Raw genomic sequence first — 18,483 nt, 5'->3', positions numbered from 1 at the left:
TAGGATTAATATTTATTTTACAGGCAACTTTGTAATTATTTTAACCAGGTACAATATCTATTAAATAGTTAATAACTATTTAATAGTTACCTAGTTAAAATAATAACAAATTTACCTGTAAAATAAATCCTAACCTAAGATATAATTAAACCTAACACTACCCTATCAATAAATTAATTAAATAAACTACCTACAATTAACCTAACACTACACTATCAATAAATAAATTAAATACAATTGCTACACATAACTACAATTACATAAACTAACTAAAGTACAAAAAATAAAAAAGAACTAAGTTACAAAAAATAAAAAAATATTTACAAACATAAGAAAATTATTACAACAATTTTAAACTAATTACACCTACTCTAAGCCCCCTAATAAAATAACAAAGCCCCCCAAAATAATAAATGCCCTACCCTATTCTAAATTAAAAAAGTTAAAAGCTCTTTTACCTTACCAGCCCTGAACAGGGCCCTTTGCGGGGCATGCCCCAAGAATTTCAGCTCTTTTGCTTGTAAAAAAAACACATACAATACCCCCCCCCAACATTACAACCCACCACCCACATACCCCTAATCTAACCCAAACCCCCCTTAAATAAACCTAACACTAAGCCCCTGAAGATCTTCCTACCTTGTCTTCACCATCCAGGTATCATCGATCCGTCCTGGCTCCAACATCTTCATCCAACCCAAGCGGGGGTTGGCGATCCATCATCCGGTGGCTGAAGAGGTCCAGAAGAGGCTCCAAAGTCTTCCTCCTATCCGGCAAGAAGAGGACATCCGGACCGGCAAACATCTTCTCCAAGCGGCATCTTCGATCTTCTTCCATCCGGTGCGGAGCGGGTCCATCTTGAAGCAGGCGACGCGGATCCATCCTCTTCTTCCGTTGTCTCCCGACGAATGACGGTTCCTTTAAGGGACGTCATCCAAGATGGCGTCCCTTGAATTCCGATTGGCTGATAGGATTCTATCAGCCAATCGGAATTAAGGTAGGAATATTCTGATTGGCTGATGGAATCAGCCAATCAGAATCAAGTTCAATCCGATTGGCTGATCCGATCAGCCAATCAGATTGAGCTCGCATTCTACCTTAATTCCGATTGGCTGATAGAATCCTATCAGCCAATCGGAATTCGAGGGACGCCATCTTGGATGACGTCCCTTAAAGGAACAGTCATTCGTCGTTCAGTCGTCGGGCCGGATGGATGTTCCGCGCTGGAGGTCTTCAGGATCCTGCCGCTTCGCTCCGGATGGAAGACCATAGAAGATGCCGCCTGGATGAAGACTTCAATCGGATGGAAGATCCTCTTCTGCCCCGCTTGGATGAAGACTTTGACCGGATCATGGACCTCTTCAGCCCCCCGCTTGGGCTTGGATCAGGACATCGGAGGAGCTCTTCAGGACGGATTGGTGAACCTGGATGGTGAAGACAAGGTAGGAAGATCTTCAGGGGCTTAGTGTTAGGTTTATTTAAGGGGGGTTTGGGTTAGATTAGGGGTATGTGGGTGGTGGGTTGTAATGTTGGGGGGGGGGGGGTATTGTATGTTTTTTTTTACAGGCAAAAGAGCTGAAATTCTTGGGGCATGCCCCGCAAAGGGCCCTGTTCAGGGCTGGTAAGGTAAAAGAGCTTTTAACTTTTTTAATTTAGAATAGGGTAGGGAATTTTTTATTTTGGGGGGCTTTGTTATTTTATTAGGGGGCTTAGAGTAGGTGTAATTAGTTTAACCCCTTAATGACCACAGCACTTTTCCATTTTCTGTCCGTTTGGGACCAAGGCTATTTTTACATTTTTGCGGTGTTTGTGTTTAGCTGTAATTTTACTCTTACTCATTTACTGTACCCACACATATTATATACCGTTTTTCTCGCCATTAAATGGACTTTCTAAAGATACCATTATTTTCATCATATCTTATAATTTACTATAAAAAAAATGATAAAATATGAGGAAAAACGGAAAAAAACACACTTTTTCTAACTTTGACCCCCAAAATCTGTTACACATCTACAACCACCAAAAAACACCCATGCTAAATAGTTTCTAAATTTTGTCCTGAGTTTAGAAATACCCAATGTTTACATGTTCTTTGCTTTTTTTGCAAGTTATAGGGCCATAAATACAAGTAGCACTTTGCTATTTCCAAACCATTTTTTTCCAAAATTAGCGCTAGTTACATTAGAACACTGATATCTTTCAGGAATCCCTGAATATCCCTTGACATGTATATTTTTTTTTTTAGTAAACATCCCAAAGTATTGATCTAGGCCAATTTTGGTATATTTCATACCACCATTTCACCGCCAAATGCGATCAAATACAAAAAATCGTTCACTTTTTCACAAATTTTTTCACAAACTTTCGATTTCTCACTGAAATTATTTACAAACAACTTGTGCAATTATGGCATAAATGGTTGTAAATTCTTCTCTGGGATCCCCTTTGTTCAGAAATAGCAGACATATATGGCTTTGGCGTTGCTTTTTGGTAATTAGAAGGCCGCTAAATGCCACTGCGCACCACAAGTGTATCATGCCCAGCAGTTAAGGGGTTAATTAGGGAGCTTTTAGGGAGCTTGTAGGGTTAATTTTAGCTTTAGTGTAGTGTAGTAGACAACCCCAAGTATTGATCTAGGCACATTTTGGTATATTTCATGCCACCATTTCACCGCCAAATGCGATCAAATTAAAAAAAACGTAACATTTTTCACAATTTTAGGTTTCTCACTGAAATCATTTACAAACAGCTTGTGCAATTATGGCACAAATGGTTGTAAATGCTTGTCTGGGATCCCCTTTGTTCAGAAATAGCAGACATATATGACTTTGGCGTTGCTTTCTGGTAATTAGAAGGCCACTAAATCCTGTTGCGCCTCACACGTGTATTATGGCTAGCAGTGAAAGGGTTAATTAGGGAGTTTGTAGTGAGCTTTAGTGTAGAGATCAGCCTCCCATCTGACACATCCCACCCCCTGATCCCTCCCAAACAGCTCCCTTCCCTCCCCCACCCCACAATTGTCCCCGCCATCTTAAGTACTGGCAGAAAGTCTGCCAGTACTAAAATAAAAGGGTTTTAAAAAAAAAATGAAATATTTACATATGCTACTGTGTAGGATCCCCCCCTTAGCCCCCAACCTCCCTGATCCCCCCCAAAACCGCTCTCTAACCCTCCCCTCTGCCTTATTGGGGGCCATCTTGGGTACTGGCAGCTGTCTGCCAGTACCCAGTTTACAATAAAAAGTGCTTTTTTTTTGTTTTTTGTTTTTTTTCTGTAGTGTAGCTTCCCCCCCCCCCACACACACACAGACAAACCCCCACCACCTTGCTGATCGTTTTTTTATTTATTATTTTGACATTTTTTTTTATATTTTTTTATTTCCACATTTTCTGTAGTGTAGCAGTTCCCACCCGCTCCCTCCCCGTGCACGTGCCCGCCCCCACCCTCCCGTGCACGCGCGCGCGACCGTGCGCGCCCCCAGCCACCCCCGCCCACGATCCCGCCCCCCTTCACATCAACAGGGCCATCGATGGCCGCCACCCGCCTCCCGGTCCGGCTCCCACCCACCAACGCAGGGAGACACCGATCTCCGGTGCAGAGAGGGCCACAGAGTGGCTCTCTCTGCACCGGATGACTTAAAAAGGTTATTGCAGGATGCCTCCATATCGAGGCATCACTGCAATAACCAGAAAGCATCTGGAAGCGAGCAGGATCGCTTCCAGCTGCTTTCCACACTGAGGACGTGCAGGGTACGTTCTCAGGCATTAACTGCCTTTTTTCTGAGGACGTACCCTGCACGTCCTCAGTCGTTAAGGGGTTAAAATTGTTGTAATATTTTTCTTATGTTTGTAAATATTTTTTTATTTTTTGTAACTTAGTTCTTTTTTATTTTTTGTACTTTAGCTAGTTTATTTAATTGTATTTATTTGTAGGAATTGTGTTTGTTTAATTAATTTATTGATAGTGTAGTGTTAGGTTAATTGTAGGTAATTGTAGGTAGTTTATTTAATTAATTTATTGATAGGGTAGTGTTAGGTTTAATTATATCTTAGGTTAGGATTTATTTTACAGGTAAATTTGTTATTATTTTAACTAGGTAACTATTAAATAGCTATTGTACCTGGTTAAAATAATTACCAAGTTGCCTGTAAAATAAATATTAATCCTAAAATAGCTACAATATAATTATAATTTATATTGTAGCTATATTAGGATGTATTTTACAGGTAAGTATTTAGCTTTAAATAGGAATAATTAATTTAATAAGAGTTAATTTATTTCGTTAGATGTAAATTATATTTAAGTTAGGGGGGTGTTAGTGTTAGGGTTAGACTTAGCTTTAGGGGTTAATCCATTTATTATAGTAGCGGTGAGCTCCGGTCGTCAGATTAGGGGTTAATAATTGAAGTTAGGTGTCGGCGATGTTAGGGAGGGCAGATTAGGGGTTAATACTATTTATGATAGGGTTAGTGAGGCGGATTAGGGGTTAATAACTTTATTATAGTAGCGCTCAGGTCCGCTCGGCAGATTAGGGGTTAATAAGTGTAGGCAGGTGTCGGCGACGTTGTGGGGGGCAGATTAGGGGTTAATAAATATAATCTAGGGGTCGGCGGTGTTAGGGGTAGCAGATTAGGGGTACATAGGGATAACGTAGGTTGCGGCGGTTTACGGAGCGGCAGATTAGGGGTTAAAAAAAAATATGCAGGGGTCAGCGATAGCGGGAGCGGCAGATTAGGGGTTAATAAGTGTAAGGTTAGGGGTGTTTAGACTCGGGGTACATGTTAGAGTGTTAGGTTCAGACGTAGGAAGTGTTTCCCCATAGGAAACAATGGGGCTGCGTTAGGAGCTGAACGCTGCTTTTTTGCAGGTGTTAGGTTTTTTTTCAGCTCAAACAGCCCCATTGTTTCCTATGGGAGAATCGTGCACGAGCACGTTTTTGAGGCTGGCCGCGTCCGTAAGCAACTCTGGTATCGAGAGTTGCATTTGCGGTAAAAATGCTCTACGCTCATTTTTTGGAGCCTAACGCAGCATTTGTTTGAACTCTCGATACCAGAGTTAAATTTATGGTGCGGCCAGAAAAAAGCCTGCGGAGCGTTAACAGCCCTTCTACCGCCAAACTCCAAATCTAGGCCAAAATCAGCTCATTCATATACACAAATAAGCCTTAAAAAAGCAAATCTCATACATTTTATTCTCTGCAGCTGGTAAAAAAGTAATTGGAAACACATTAAGGGACAACAATTTTACAGTTTATTGTCCCTTTAATCAGAGGTAGTGATGTTGCGAATAGTTCGCCGGCGAATAGTTCCCGGCGAACATAGCATGTTCACTTTCGCCGCGGCAGGCGAACATATGCGATGTTCGTTCCGCCACTTTTTTGTCATCATTGAGTAAACTTTGACCCTTTACCTCACAGTCAGCAGACACATTACAGCCAATCAGCAGCAGACCCTCCCTCCCAGACCCTCCTACCTCCTGGACAGCATCCATTTTAGATTCATTTGGAAGCTGCATTCTTAGGCCTAGATTTGGAGTTCGGCGGTAGATGGGTTGTTAACGCCACGCGTGTTTATGTCTAACGCACGTCATTGTTTGACTCCGGTATTTAGAGTTAATATAACACCATCTAACGATGCTCCTAACGCGTGTATGTCACACGCGTAATCCTGCCCGCGTTAGACAGTCTCCCATAGAGATCAATGGGAAAGGAAAAAAATTGCCTTTTTTCACCTAACACTCGATCTCGCGAGAATACGCACAGCTCGGTCATATGACGCATACCACATCATGCACAACAATAACACGCCGCAAATGTCACAACAACAATCAATCAACAAAGCACACAAGCATTACACATTCACAAGCGGGGGAAGTTTTAATAAAATTTTATACGGGGAATACGCATATACTTTAAGATGCGGAAAATCGCAAAATAACAACAAGGATTAAAAAAGATATACATACACTAGAAACAAAATCGCATTCAATATCACTATATATTATGACAAACATACATATACAACACTTCACGAAGAACACACCATCGCAAAATCACATTTAAAAAGAATACTTTTGGACAATGAAAGCTAAAACGAACACTATGACATCATCGCATTCTACACATTCCACAAATACCAACTCTAAATGAGCATGCGCAAATTCACACACCTAATACACATTGCAATAATATTAATTGCTAATAAAGCACACCTGAACACTATTTACAACGGAAATTGGGACATCATTAAACATTTACACAGGGTATATAAGCACCACACAAGCAGGGCTTCTTTGACTGTGTTGCTGGTGGGTCTTTGGAGATTGGAGGTTTAAGAATAGAGAGTTTGAGAATTTTTGAGAGTGAGTTAGTGTTAGCGTGAGAGAGTCAGTTGGTAGTGTTAGCGTGAGAGAGTCAGTTGGTAGTGTTAGCGTGAGAGAGTGAGTGAGTTAGTGGGAGTTAGTGGGAGTGGGAGAGAGTCTGTTAGTGGGAGCGTGAGTGAGTTAGTGGGAGTTATTAGTGAGAGTTGTTAGTGGGAGCGTCAGTTAGTGGTAGTTAGTGAGCGTTAGTGGGAGTGTTTGTTAGTGAGAATTAGAAGTAGTGTGAGTTAGCGAGCGAGTGATTTATCTGTACACTTAACACATTTACACGCAAACACATTCAATACATACATACACTTATCAATAACACTACATACACTCCATACCCCCTACCCCCTCATACTACACTCCATACCCCATTCCTTGTAGTCCCATTCCCTTTCATCCCATTTACTCTTATCCCATACCCCATACCCATCCCATACCCATCCCCTAGTTACATTTAGTTTACATATCCTCCTTTTAGTCTTATTCTTCTTTTCGTTTATTTAAATACTCCTTACCCTCTTTGTTTTTTTACATCCCTCACACTTTAAGCACCTTTTTTGTCTTTTTAGTTCTTTATTTTGACCCCCTTTCATTTCATCACACTCACTTTTTGTTTGATTATTTGGGGTTTAGTTTAGGGAAGAGATGGAGGCCAGGCAGGGGACAGGTAGAGGGGGGAGTAGAGGGAGGGGGAGAGGAACAGGGCAGGAAGGGGGGCAGGAAGGGGGGCAGGAAGCGGGGGTGGAAGCGGTGGGTGGACCCAGCCACTTGGTTCAAGATGAACAAGTGGCTGGGCCCAGTGGCGGTCAGAGTAGGGCTTCACAGTCCGGGAAACAGAGGGCATCGTCACAGGGGAAGGCCAAGGCGACTAGGGAGGCGAGGTTTACGATGGAGGAGAAGGAGGCCCTCGTAGAGGCCTATATGGCCAGGCATAGGATGATGCAGCACCAAAAGACCACCCCGACTGACAAGAGGAGGCTCTGGAACGAGATCAGGAATGCAGTCAATGCAGTGGGTGGCCGGAACCGGGATATGGATTCTATCAAACATCGGTACCGGGACTGTAAACTTGAACTGAAAAAAAAGTTAAGCCTGGAGGCCCGACATGCCGCAGGGACCGGTGGCGGACCTGCCCTTGAAATGGAGTACTGCCGATGGGAGGAAATGTTGCGGCCCAGCATCTCCGAGGTGGAAGTAGTCGGTATCGGAGGAATCGATTCCGGGAACCTGCCACTCTCATCTGACGGTAAGCTCATTGAACAATAATTTCACATACGAATGTATTTCAAGGGACACTATACGCAAACATTTACTTTCATGATTGAGGTAGCGAATACAATTTGACAAAACATTCAAATGTACTTATATTACCTAATTTGATTCATTCTTGAGATATATTTTAATGAAGAAATAGCCATGCACACGGTGAAACAATCACAGGAGGCAGCTATATTCAGCTAACAATCAGCATCTTAGAAGCATATTTAGATATGCTTTTCAGCAAAGAATATCCAGAGAATGAAGCGAATTAGATAAGAAAAGTACATTCGAAAGTTGATACTAAATGTATGCTTCTAAATCATGAAAGATAAAACATTGGGTTTCATGTGTTAAGGATCAGATTAATGCTATAACGTTGTTTACACGCATTCTATTACTTTGCGGTTACATCAGTATCTAGGCTATAGGTTAGGTGTGCATTTAAACAGACTGAAAACAAACGCAAAAACATTCACATTGACCACAGATATCACAAACACGGTTTTGAAAAAGCGGAAATAGTATTGATTGTTTGTTAGATTTCAAAGTGGATTAATGATTCTGCATTTGTAATTGTATCGTAAGCTAAGTCATTTAAACCTTTATTTGCAAATATGCTAATATATATATATATATATTTTTTTTTTTTTTTTTATATACAGAGTCTGGGGACGAGGCAGCACAGCCTCCTGCATCTCCCCGGGATGAGAGTGGTGGTGAGGAATTCCCACTTCGGAGGGAAGAGGCCCCCCGTGACGAACAGCGCACGGGAGATGATGAAGAGGCCCCGGAAGCACAGGAGGATCCCGCTGAACCCGCGGAACCCGAGGTCCCTCAAAGACCCGCACTCCGCCGTGCACGGGCACCCCGCCGTGCACGGGTTCAACAGGCACAACAAGAGGAAATAGCGGAGGTGCGGGTTCTACTGGAGTACATAGACCAGATGCGTACCTCCCGGATAGAAAATATAGAAGGACGACACAGAATACTTGATGGCCAGAATCAAATTATTCAAGGACAAAATGAAATAATCAGCATACTGAATAGAATACAAGAAGGACAAACAAGAATGTTTCAGCTTCATCAAGAAATGTTCACTTTTTTCCGGGAGGCGCATGCTGGTCTACCTCCTGTTGCTGGGCCTCTTGTTGCTGGGCCTCTTGCTGCTGGGCCATCTCCTCCTGCCGGCCCATCTCATCCTCCTCCTCAGCCATCTACTCCTCCTCCTCCTCAGCCATCTACTCCTCCTCCTCCTCAGCCATCTACTCATCCTCCTCAGCCATCTTCTCCTCCTCATCCATCTTCTCCTCCTCAGCCATCTACTCCTCACCTTGGTCGTCCCAGTACTCTTCCTTCCACTCCTCCCACAACAGCTCCAAGGAGGACTCTTCGGAGTCGGCAGTTGCCTCTCCCAGAGCCTCAGCCCCGTGGGAAGAGGGGAAGGAAGAGGAAGTAAGTATTTTTTTCCATCTTCACTTTTTTTTTTAATTTAATGTGTAATGGATAGGTATGTGATGATGTGGTTTTCATACACTTGTGGACCACACTCTGTATATAATCGACTTCTATGGGACCGGGTCCATGGAGGAAGATTCTTTGCAGAGTGTGGGTTATAAGTGTGTGAAAACCATCATCACATACCTATCCTTGTTCATGATATTGATTGGTTTCTGTGATGTGATGTCCAAACTGTTTCCCGAATCGCTAACTAAATTACCATAACAATTATCCATGATGGCATATTACTGTTTGAATGCCAATAACACAGCTTAAAGGGACAGTCAGAAAATGATTGATTACAAAGAAAACACTGTATTACGCATTATAAAGTTTGAAACAACAAAACATGGAGAAATACATGTGTGACTTATGTGCTTACCCTTGTATCTATGACTATGAAAAATGACCACTTATTTGTTGTTCTGACATAACAACATTTTAGATATCAATGATCAATACATGGTCAATAATATGCTGTATGAGCACAAGGTTTTACATATACAAATGCTATCCAAATGCCCTCTAGTGCTCAAATTGTATAATGATTACAAGCACTCTTCAAGATTGAAGAAATGAGCACACCAACCTCATAGGTTTAGATAGCAAATTTAAATAAACCCAGACAAATGTTCAATTGTTGAGAAACATTTGATATCCTTGATATTACATAATTGACTTTTAGAATAATGAAAAAAAATAAAATTTTTCTAAACTGTCCCTTTAACAACATTACATATGCTAACACATATTTTAAGCTTGTTGGTATATCTACATGTACTTTGTCAAAAAATAAATTTTAAAATCACATTTATATTGACGTGTTAAATAAAGTCTATTTTCTTTAAGAGACATTATTGTGTTAATATTTTATTGTAAATAATTTTTTTTTTTACAATGAATATGGTTTAAAGTCCTTTTAGGAGTGGGGGGGGGAAATATGCTAACAAAAATATATTTGAAGATTAAACTATGTGGATCTCATACATGATACAAAAAACAACATTTGCATTCAAGGGACAGTATCCTATATTTTTTACATAACTGTATGTAATAGACACTACTACAAACAACAAGATTAACATATACTGATATCAATATTAAAAAGCTTCAAACACTTGAAAATAAAATAGGGTTAGCTATATTGAAAATATAGATGAACCACCATTACAACCGTAAAACAACACAATACACCATCATTAACATATGAAAAGACCCTTTACACAAACTGGACAAAGCTGGAGATGGTACTCACATGAAACTCAGAGGCTTTGCGAGGAGTAAGAAAATTACTTACATTTTCTTAGAACAGAAGACAAAATAAACCTATTGGTTAAACAATGGACTATCTAACTAGAGACAAAATCCAAGATTTTGATTTATAATGTGAGTGTCTAATGAACCTTTAATAAAATATACAACGAAATTACATTTAGAAGAAGTCGGCATCATATATTTAGCATATGATAAATGCATATTGATTACTTTATTCAAACACAATAGCGCATATTTATTAATTAGATATATTCAACATTAAACACAAGATTAATTTTTCAGAAAAAGGAACATATTGTTGACAAACATATTAAACATGGACTGTAGAGATTTGCACTTGCCTATAAATATCCTATGCATGAAAACATTTTGCTTTCGTTCGTTGATTCAACCAGACATCCAGCAAAAGAGAATGTGGTGGTCTTTATCAGCTACGGGTCAACAATGTAACATGATGCAAATAATACATATTCGCAAGCTTTTTAAAATTGGATGCAGTCACAAACGTTTTTAACGTGCACAAATATTGCGGGACTACGCAATCCAATCAGACGTTTTTTTACCTTTACATGTGCCGTCTTAACATGGCGCTTCCTTGATCACGTAAGAACGCCATCCAATGAAAGGCACATTATTGATCACGTAAGAACGCCCAAAAAAAAAGGCGCATCCTTGATCGCGTCAAAACGCAATCCAATAAAAGGCATATTCCTGATCACGTAAGAACGTCAGTCAATACAAGGAATCATTGGACAGCCTGGCAGGTGACGTCTTAAGCAACATGGCGCATCCGACATCGCTGAAAAACCGCAGACAATACAAGGACTCAGTGACATCTTGGCATATCACTAAGAAACGTATTTATATTTTAGGAACTAGTATGTGTGTAGATTGCTATCTAGGAATGACCAAAAATCCTGAATCATCTTTTCGGACTTGACTGTCCCTTGAACTATAGCTATGGTGTATATGTTTAACATTTAAAAGATACACATGAGAAATACATATGCCATTGATGTTTTAAGATATGTTTGGATTGTTGTTGAATAACAATAGTTATACATGTATTGATTCAACGTGTCATTTATTCAAGTTTAATTATTGTCAGCCTACCTATAGCCATATATGGGAGGAGATGTATTTTGTTAACATATTAGTTAACTAATATTCATCATCTAAATTATTTGCATTACACACAGAGATTTATTTGGTTACACTTTGACAATAATATAGATTTGAAAATGAAATACAGGTGCTGTCAACATTACAATAAGATTGTTTATTAATAAAATTATATGTCCTTGTTCTTGTAAAAAGGACAAAAACGCTTTACAAATGGAAATACATTCATTAACAATTGTGATCAACATCACTTAAAGGGACATTATTTTGTTTTTAAAAAGAGCATACACATAGTCAATACTATTTAAATAAAATGAACACTTTACAGGGATTATATCATTGTATCAATACTCAGATCATTTGGTAAAGGTGCATCAATTCATGCAGAGTTTATAAATACACACATGGATCTGAACATTTAAATATACATATATACACAAATACAAATCTATATATACATATATAAAGAAATTACTCTGCTAATCATAATCAGGCAATGATAGAGCTAAGAGAAAATAATATAAACACAAATAATAAGATTACATTGGAGATGTTAATCTTAAAGTCATTTACTATTGTCTTACATATATGATTTCATTATAACAAATATATTTGGTTGGTCCCTTTAAGGATCAACAACATAAACTAGAGCTTTCAAAAAATAACAGGAAGAATGAGGACAAAGATTTGTGAAATAAAATGTATTTTATTAGTATGTAAGAAAACATACACAACGTTTATAAATAATCTTGTAAAAATAAGGAATATATGAGCCATATGACAAGGTAACACAGTGCATCACAGTCCATGAAGAGAGTTGCCAAGGGCCAGCATAGCCCCATTGGAGACACATGGCAAGGTAACACAGTGCATCACAGTCCATGAAGAGAGTTGCCAAGGGCCAGCATAGCCCCATTGGAAACACATGACAAGGTAACACAGTGCATCACAGTCCATGAAGAGAGTTGCCAAGGGCCAGCATAGCCCCATTGGAGACACATGGCAAGGTAACACAGTGCATCACAGTCCATGAAGAGAGTTGCCAAGGGCCAGCATAGCCCCATTGAAGACACATGGCAAGGTAACACAGTGCATCACAGTCCATGAAGAGAGTTGCCAAGGGCCAGCATAGCCCCATTGGAGACACATGACAAGGTAACACAGTGCATCACAGTCCATGAAGAGAGTTGCCAAGGGCCAGCATAGCCCCATTGGAGACACATGACAAGGTAACACAGTGCATCACAGTCCATGAAGAGAGTTGCCAAGGGCCAGCATAGCCCCATTGGAGACACATGACAAGGTAACACAGTGCATCACAGTCCATGAAGAGAGTTGCCAAGGGCCAGCATAGCCCCATTGGAGACACATGGCAAGGTAACACAGTGCATCACAGTCCATGAAGAGAGTTGCCAAGGGCCAGCATAGCCCCATTGAAGACACATGGCAAGGTAACACAGTGCATCACAGTCCATGAAGAGAGTTGCCAAGGGCCAGCATAGCCCCATTGGAGACACATGACAAGGTAACACAGTGCATCACAGTCCATGAAGAGAGTTGCCAAGGGCCAGCATAGCCCCATTGGAGACACATGACAAGGTAACACAGTGCATCACAGTCCATGAAGAGAGTTGCCAAGGGCCAGCATAGCCCCATTGGAGACACATGACAAGGTAACACAGTGCATCACAGTCCATGAAGAGAGTTGCCAAGGGCCAGCATAGTCCCATTGGAGACACATGGCAAGGTAACACAGTGCATCACAGTCCATGAAGAGAGTTGCCAAGGGCCAGCATAGTCCCATTGGAGACACATGGCAAGGTAACACAGTGCATCACAGTCCATGAAGAGAGTTGCCAAGGGCCAGCATAGCCCCATTGGAGACACATGACAAGGTAACACAGTGCATCACAGTCCATGAAGAGAGTTGCCAAGGGCCAGCATAGTCCCATTGGAGACACATGGCAAGGTAACACAGTGCATCACAGTCCATGAAGAGAGTTGCCAAGGGCCAGCATAGCCCCATTGGAGACACATGACAAGGTAAAAGAGTGCAACAGGCACAACAATAAACTGATAAAAAGGCCAAATGGCAACAATATAAATACAAATTCAACATGTGGACGGAGGATTCTTATCTGCCACCATGGAGCATATCCAGATCCTCCACTTACTGGTCATCCTCTTCATTGTCCTGTGCATGTCCAGCTCCAGATTCAGGACTTGAACGTAATCGCATAATTTCACGCAGAGTCAAGTCCTGAACCCGGAGCTGGGCCTGCATGGTGTCGTTCATCCCTCTCAGGACAGCTGCGTTCCTCAACACGGCCTGCTCTACTCTTGCTATCCCTTCTAGCATGAGCCATGCTGAGTCACAGCCTAAAATAAAATAAAATTAAATATTAAGGATAATTACACAACAGAATAAAAAATTTTAATACATACATTGTCATCATAAAGACAAATAATTATTTACATAAATTATTTTTCATTTATTCTTTACACATGAATTAGGTTATTCAGACAGACAGAAATCATTAAAGGCTCATGTTACTCAAACATGTTGTCCCCTTTAATTGGTTTTAGATGATCCACTTATACAGCTTGAGTGTATCAAATCTTGTTAAAGGATTTACATTGTACTTACATCAGCAATTTAAAAATTAAATTTAGACTGTGGTAGGCACACCTATCCTTAAACATTTTTGCATTGAGGACAAGTTGTGTAAACATAGCAACCAGAAGAAATTACATTCCCACTGGGTTAGACAAGAGATAATGTATCCACATTTGTACATAAAATTTTGGATCCAAGTAGTGGTGTTTGGTATATGTAGTGATATCCAATTAAAGGGACACTGAACCTAAATATTTAATGGACTGATTCAGATAGAGCATGACATGACAAATCTTTAGAAATTACACATATTCATTATATGTTTTAATTCTCAAGCTATATTTTGAATGCAAGAATGTTGCTTTTTATGGAAGCCAATATTTGTTGATGAACTTTGTTTGTGCATGCTGGTTGATGGATACATTCATCCAACAATAAAGAAATGATGGCCACATTTATTTTATTGTTTAAACTAATTATAGGAATAAGTTGTTTTCCAAAAATATATCAAGAGAATGACGAATAATTCATAAGAGTATTCTATTATACATTGGATTAACATTGCATGCTGGATTTGAATCACAATTTAACCAATTTAACTTCACTGTACCTTTAAGTATCTTATAAAGTGTATTTAGAATGATACTTACAGCTGTGCCTGGGAAGGACAATCTGACACCCAGGACAATGAAGGTTGAAACAGGGGGGAGGGATGGGATTGGCTTGGGGAGGGATGGGAATGGCTTGGGGAGTGGTGAGCTGCCGCTCCAGGGTAGGCCGTACAGCTGGGGAGTGGGGAGTTTGGGTCTGGGCAGCTGTACGGGCCAGAATACGGGGAGAGCGGCGAAGGGGGGTGTATGGGCGTTTTTTGGGAGGGACAGGATATGATATATGGGAAGGGCTGGCAGTGGTCGGGGCATGGTCAGGAGTTTGGTGATGGGAAGGGCTCTGGGTCTGTGCAGGGGTGTGGCCATGGTCAGGGGTGTGTGCATGGGGAGGGGTCTGTGACTGGGCAGGGGCGGAATCCAGATGACCAGAAGTGGTGGATCCATCTGAAAATGTAAATAAAATATATTAACATCTCATACATCCTGACATCAAATCAACGCATTTCAAATTGATTATGTTTTCAATATACTTCGAAGTGTGTTTGAATCTGTAAACTATTCTGAAATGAGGATATGGTATCTATATAGGCACTCAGATGAATCTCAATGACTGTCTGTACAATTTGAAACTTATTATTGTGTTTTGGCATGGAATATGCATGTGACATAATGATGGCATGAATTATATATTCTTAAAAAAAAATATACAAGCAGATTTTCATGCTGCCTGATATAGAAAGGGGGCAGTAGTGTATTTGAACAGACAAATAATATTCCTTTTTAAAGGGAAAAAGCTGTAGACTTTGAATGTCTTCAATAAAATGATTTCCAAAAAAGAAACATGTTGGAAACATGATAGATATATTTCACATACCATCAGACTCCAAGGCAGCCTCTTCCTCCTCCATCCCACATGTGACATCAATCTCTGTAAAACATAACATGTTGTGTACACCTTAAGATCAGATATTATAACATATGTTACTGTTGCTCAAATACGCACATCAATGTTGCATTAAAGATATACACACACAAAGTTATGATTTACATCATTTTGATGGAGCATACAAATGACAATAGATTTGTTATTGTCAATGAATCAGAATTTTAATGTATTGTTTGTCTTAATGTTAAATTCATAAAAGCATAGTACATAGAACATTTAAGATTTCTCATGTGTGTATCACTTGATGACTGTTGTCAAAAAATCAAATTGAAAAAAACATATGTTATACATCTTATGAATAACAAATGTGTAGACTAATAAAGTTGAAATTATTAATCGCTCAATAGAAAAAAAAAAATATATAATCAGAAGATAAATATTTTGATTTTTTATAATGTTATGCTTCATCGGAATCATGATCATAATATTGATTACCAATACACCTTCAATGACATATAAATGAGTCAATGGACTTACCAGGAGACCGCAAAGGCGGCTCTATGTCACTGCTGGATTGCTGTGGGCTCACCACACCAACTCTCTCTATGAATGATATAGATATATATTATTAAACACATTTTGGATATCACTAAATCACATCTGTCTAGAATTTTAACATTAATCAACTTTAAAATGTGAAGAATAGAGCAGTCATTACACCAGAAAATGCTTTATTGAATCAAGGGGATTCTGTAAACATATCTGTATTGAACATATGTTTAATGTCAGACTACATTAGACATCAAATTCATCTCAGATGCTGCTATTGCATATCTAAATATACCCAATGATCAATGTTCTTAACCCTTTAAGGACACAGCTTTCACTTAGCTCAATTGTTTTATGACGGAATAATTCCGTCATATGTCCTTAAGAAGTTACAAGAATACACACAAACCACATATTGAGGAGCATCTGTTGACAAATCTAAACAAACATGTGTCACATCGACCCATTTTTTCAATGTACAGTAATCTTGTTTAGGACACAACACATATTTATCACAATACATAACAAAATTGATTATTACAAATATGTAATCATGGTGCTGTTAGAGTATGCAGATATCTATAAAGTAACTCCAACAGATAATTAGATTTATATATCAATAGTTTTTAATAAAAAGAATGTAAAGATGAATGAATCTATTTTGTCTTAAAGGGACACTGACATGATTAATTTAAATAATTGATTTCTATTTTCAAACTGTAAAAAATGATTTAACATTGACTCCTATTATAATTAGAATGTTGCTCAATATTAATCTTAAAGGCAGATAAGGAATATTGGATTCAATAAATATTGTTTGTTGAAGGTATCCACCAATCATCAATAAAAACCCAGGTTGGTCAACAAAAATTTAGATGCACATAAACGTACTTTCTTTATTTTAAAATACATTTAGCAATAGAATATGTCACATATGATGATAGTATTATATTTTATGTTTATTAATATTGCATACTGTATCTGAAAGACAATATTAATAATTGTAGCTCAGTATCCCTTTAATCTAAAATTAAATAGATTCCACAATGTTGTTGTTTGTTAATGAATTATCTACTCCATATGTTGATGTCATGAATGGTATTGAGCATGCAATTAAAATCTAATATGTTATTTAAGGATATCCGAATAATTATTTAATTTTCATCTATTAAATAGACATTACATATAAATATTGAACAATGTGTATTTAGTATGTAATGTTCAGTCCATGTTTCGAAGACAAATGTCAATTAAAAAGAGACATACCATACTGTGACAAGCCCTGGCTTGAGGATCCAGCAGCCACATCCATATCTGTAATATATTAAATGAGGATTGCATATCATTAATACTAATCATGCCATGTTTAAAATATTTACATTAATAACAAATCAATAGAAAAATATTAATCCTTTGGTAGTCCCATGAGTTAATAGTTTCCGCAATTAAATTAATGATAAATATATCCTGGACTCTTATTTTCAATCAGTTGTGTTGTTTACTGTATCTTTAAGAATATCTGCTTGTTATTACATAATCATCAATTGATGGCCATATGTTATAATTTATTTGTATTATTCGTTTTTTATTAGCTATAATATTTAAAATAAGAATACTGTATTCTTCACTAATCTAAGAATTTCCATTTAATTTTTAACAACATGTATAAAGCAATGCCACTTTCCGCAAACCCATGTTAACGTGGATGAGAAATGCCATTTTCGCGATCATTGCGCAATGATTCCAAGCGGAATTACGCATCCGTCATTTGAACAACATGTATAAAGCAATGCCACTTTCCGCAAACCCATGTTAACGTGGATGCGAAATTACATTTCCGCTCTGTGACGGATATTCTGTAGAGCGCAAGAAACATCATTCCTATTTCATGTGTCAATAATCTAAAATCATATATCTAAACATCATATGTAGTGTATGTTGTGAGATCTGTATAGGTTTAGTATCTGACTAAATACACATTTTTGATTTTTAAAATAAAAAATATTATATGAAGTTGGATAATTACCTGGTTCAGATTCTCTATCATCTCCTCCCAGGCCACCGGACGGAGAAGCATCTGCCCTGTCCCCCGCGTCAGGACTTTCAGATCCCGCAGCTGGGAGGGAAGAAGAGGAGGCCGAGGATGGCGAGGATCTAAATCTTTTGGGGACCCGGAGATTAAGGAGCTCGCATAAAGTCACCTCATAAGGGAGTAGGTACAGTTTCCGCGGGGCCTTTCTTTGGCCCCCTCTTTTACGGGCTTGTACCCAGTCCCTTATGAGGTTGACTTTTTTCGATAA

The sequence above is a fragment of the Bombina bombina genome, chromosome 5 (genome assembly GCF_027579735.1).
Source record: "Bombina bombina isolate aBomBom1 chromosome 5, aBomBom1.pri, whole genome shotgun sequence".
NCBI classification, from domain to species: domain Eukaryota; kingdom Metazoa; phylum Chordata; class Amphibia; order Anura; family Bombinatoridae; genus Bombina; species Bombina bombina.
The sequence above is the reverse complement of the archived record's forward strand: the minus strand, read 5'-3'. Positions refer to the sequence as shown.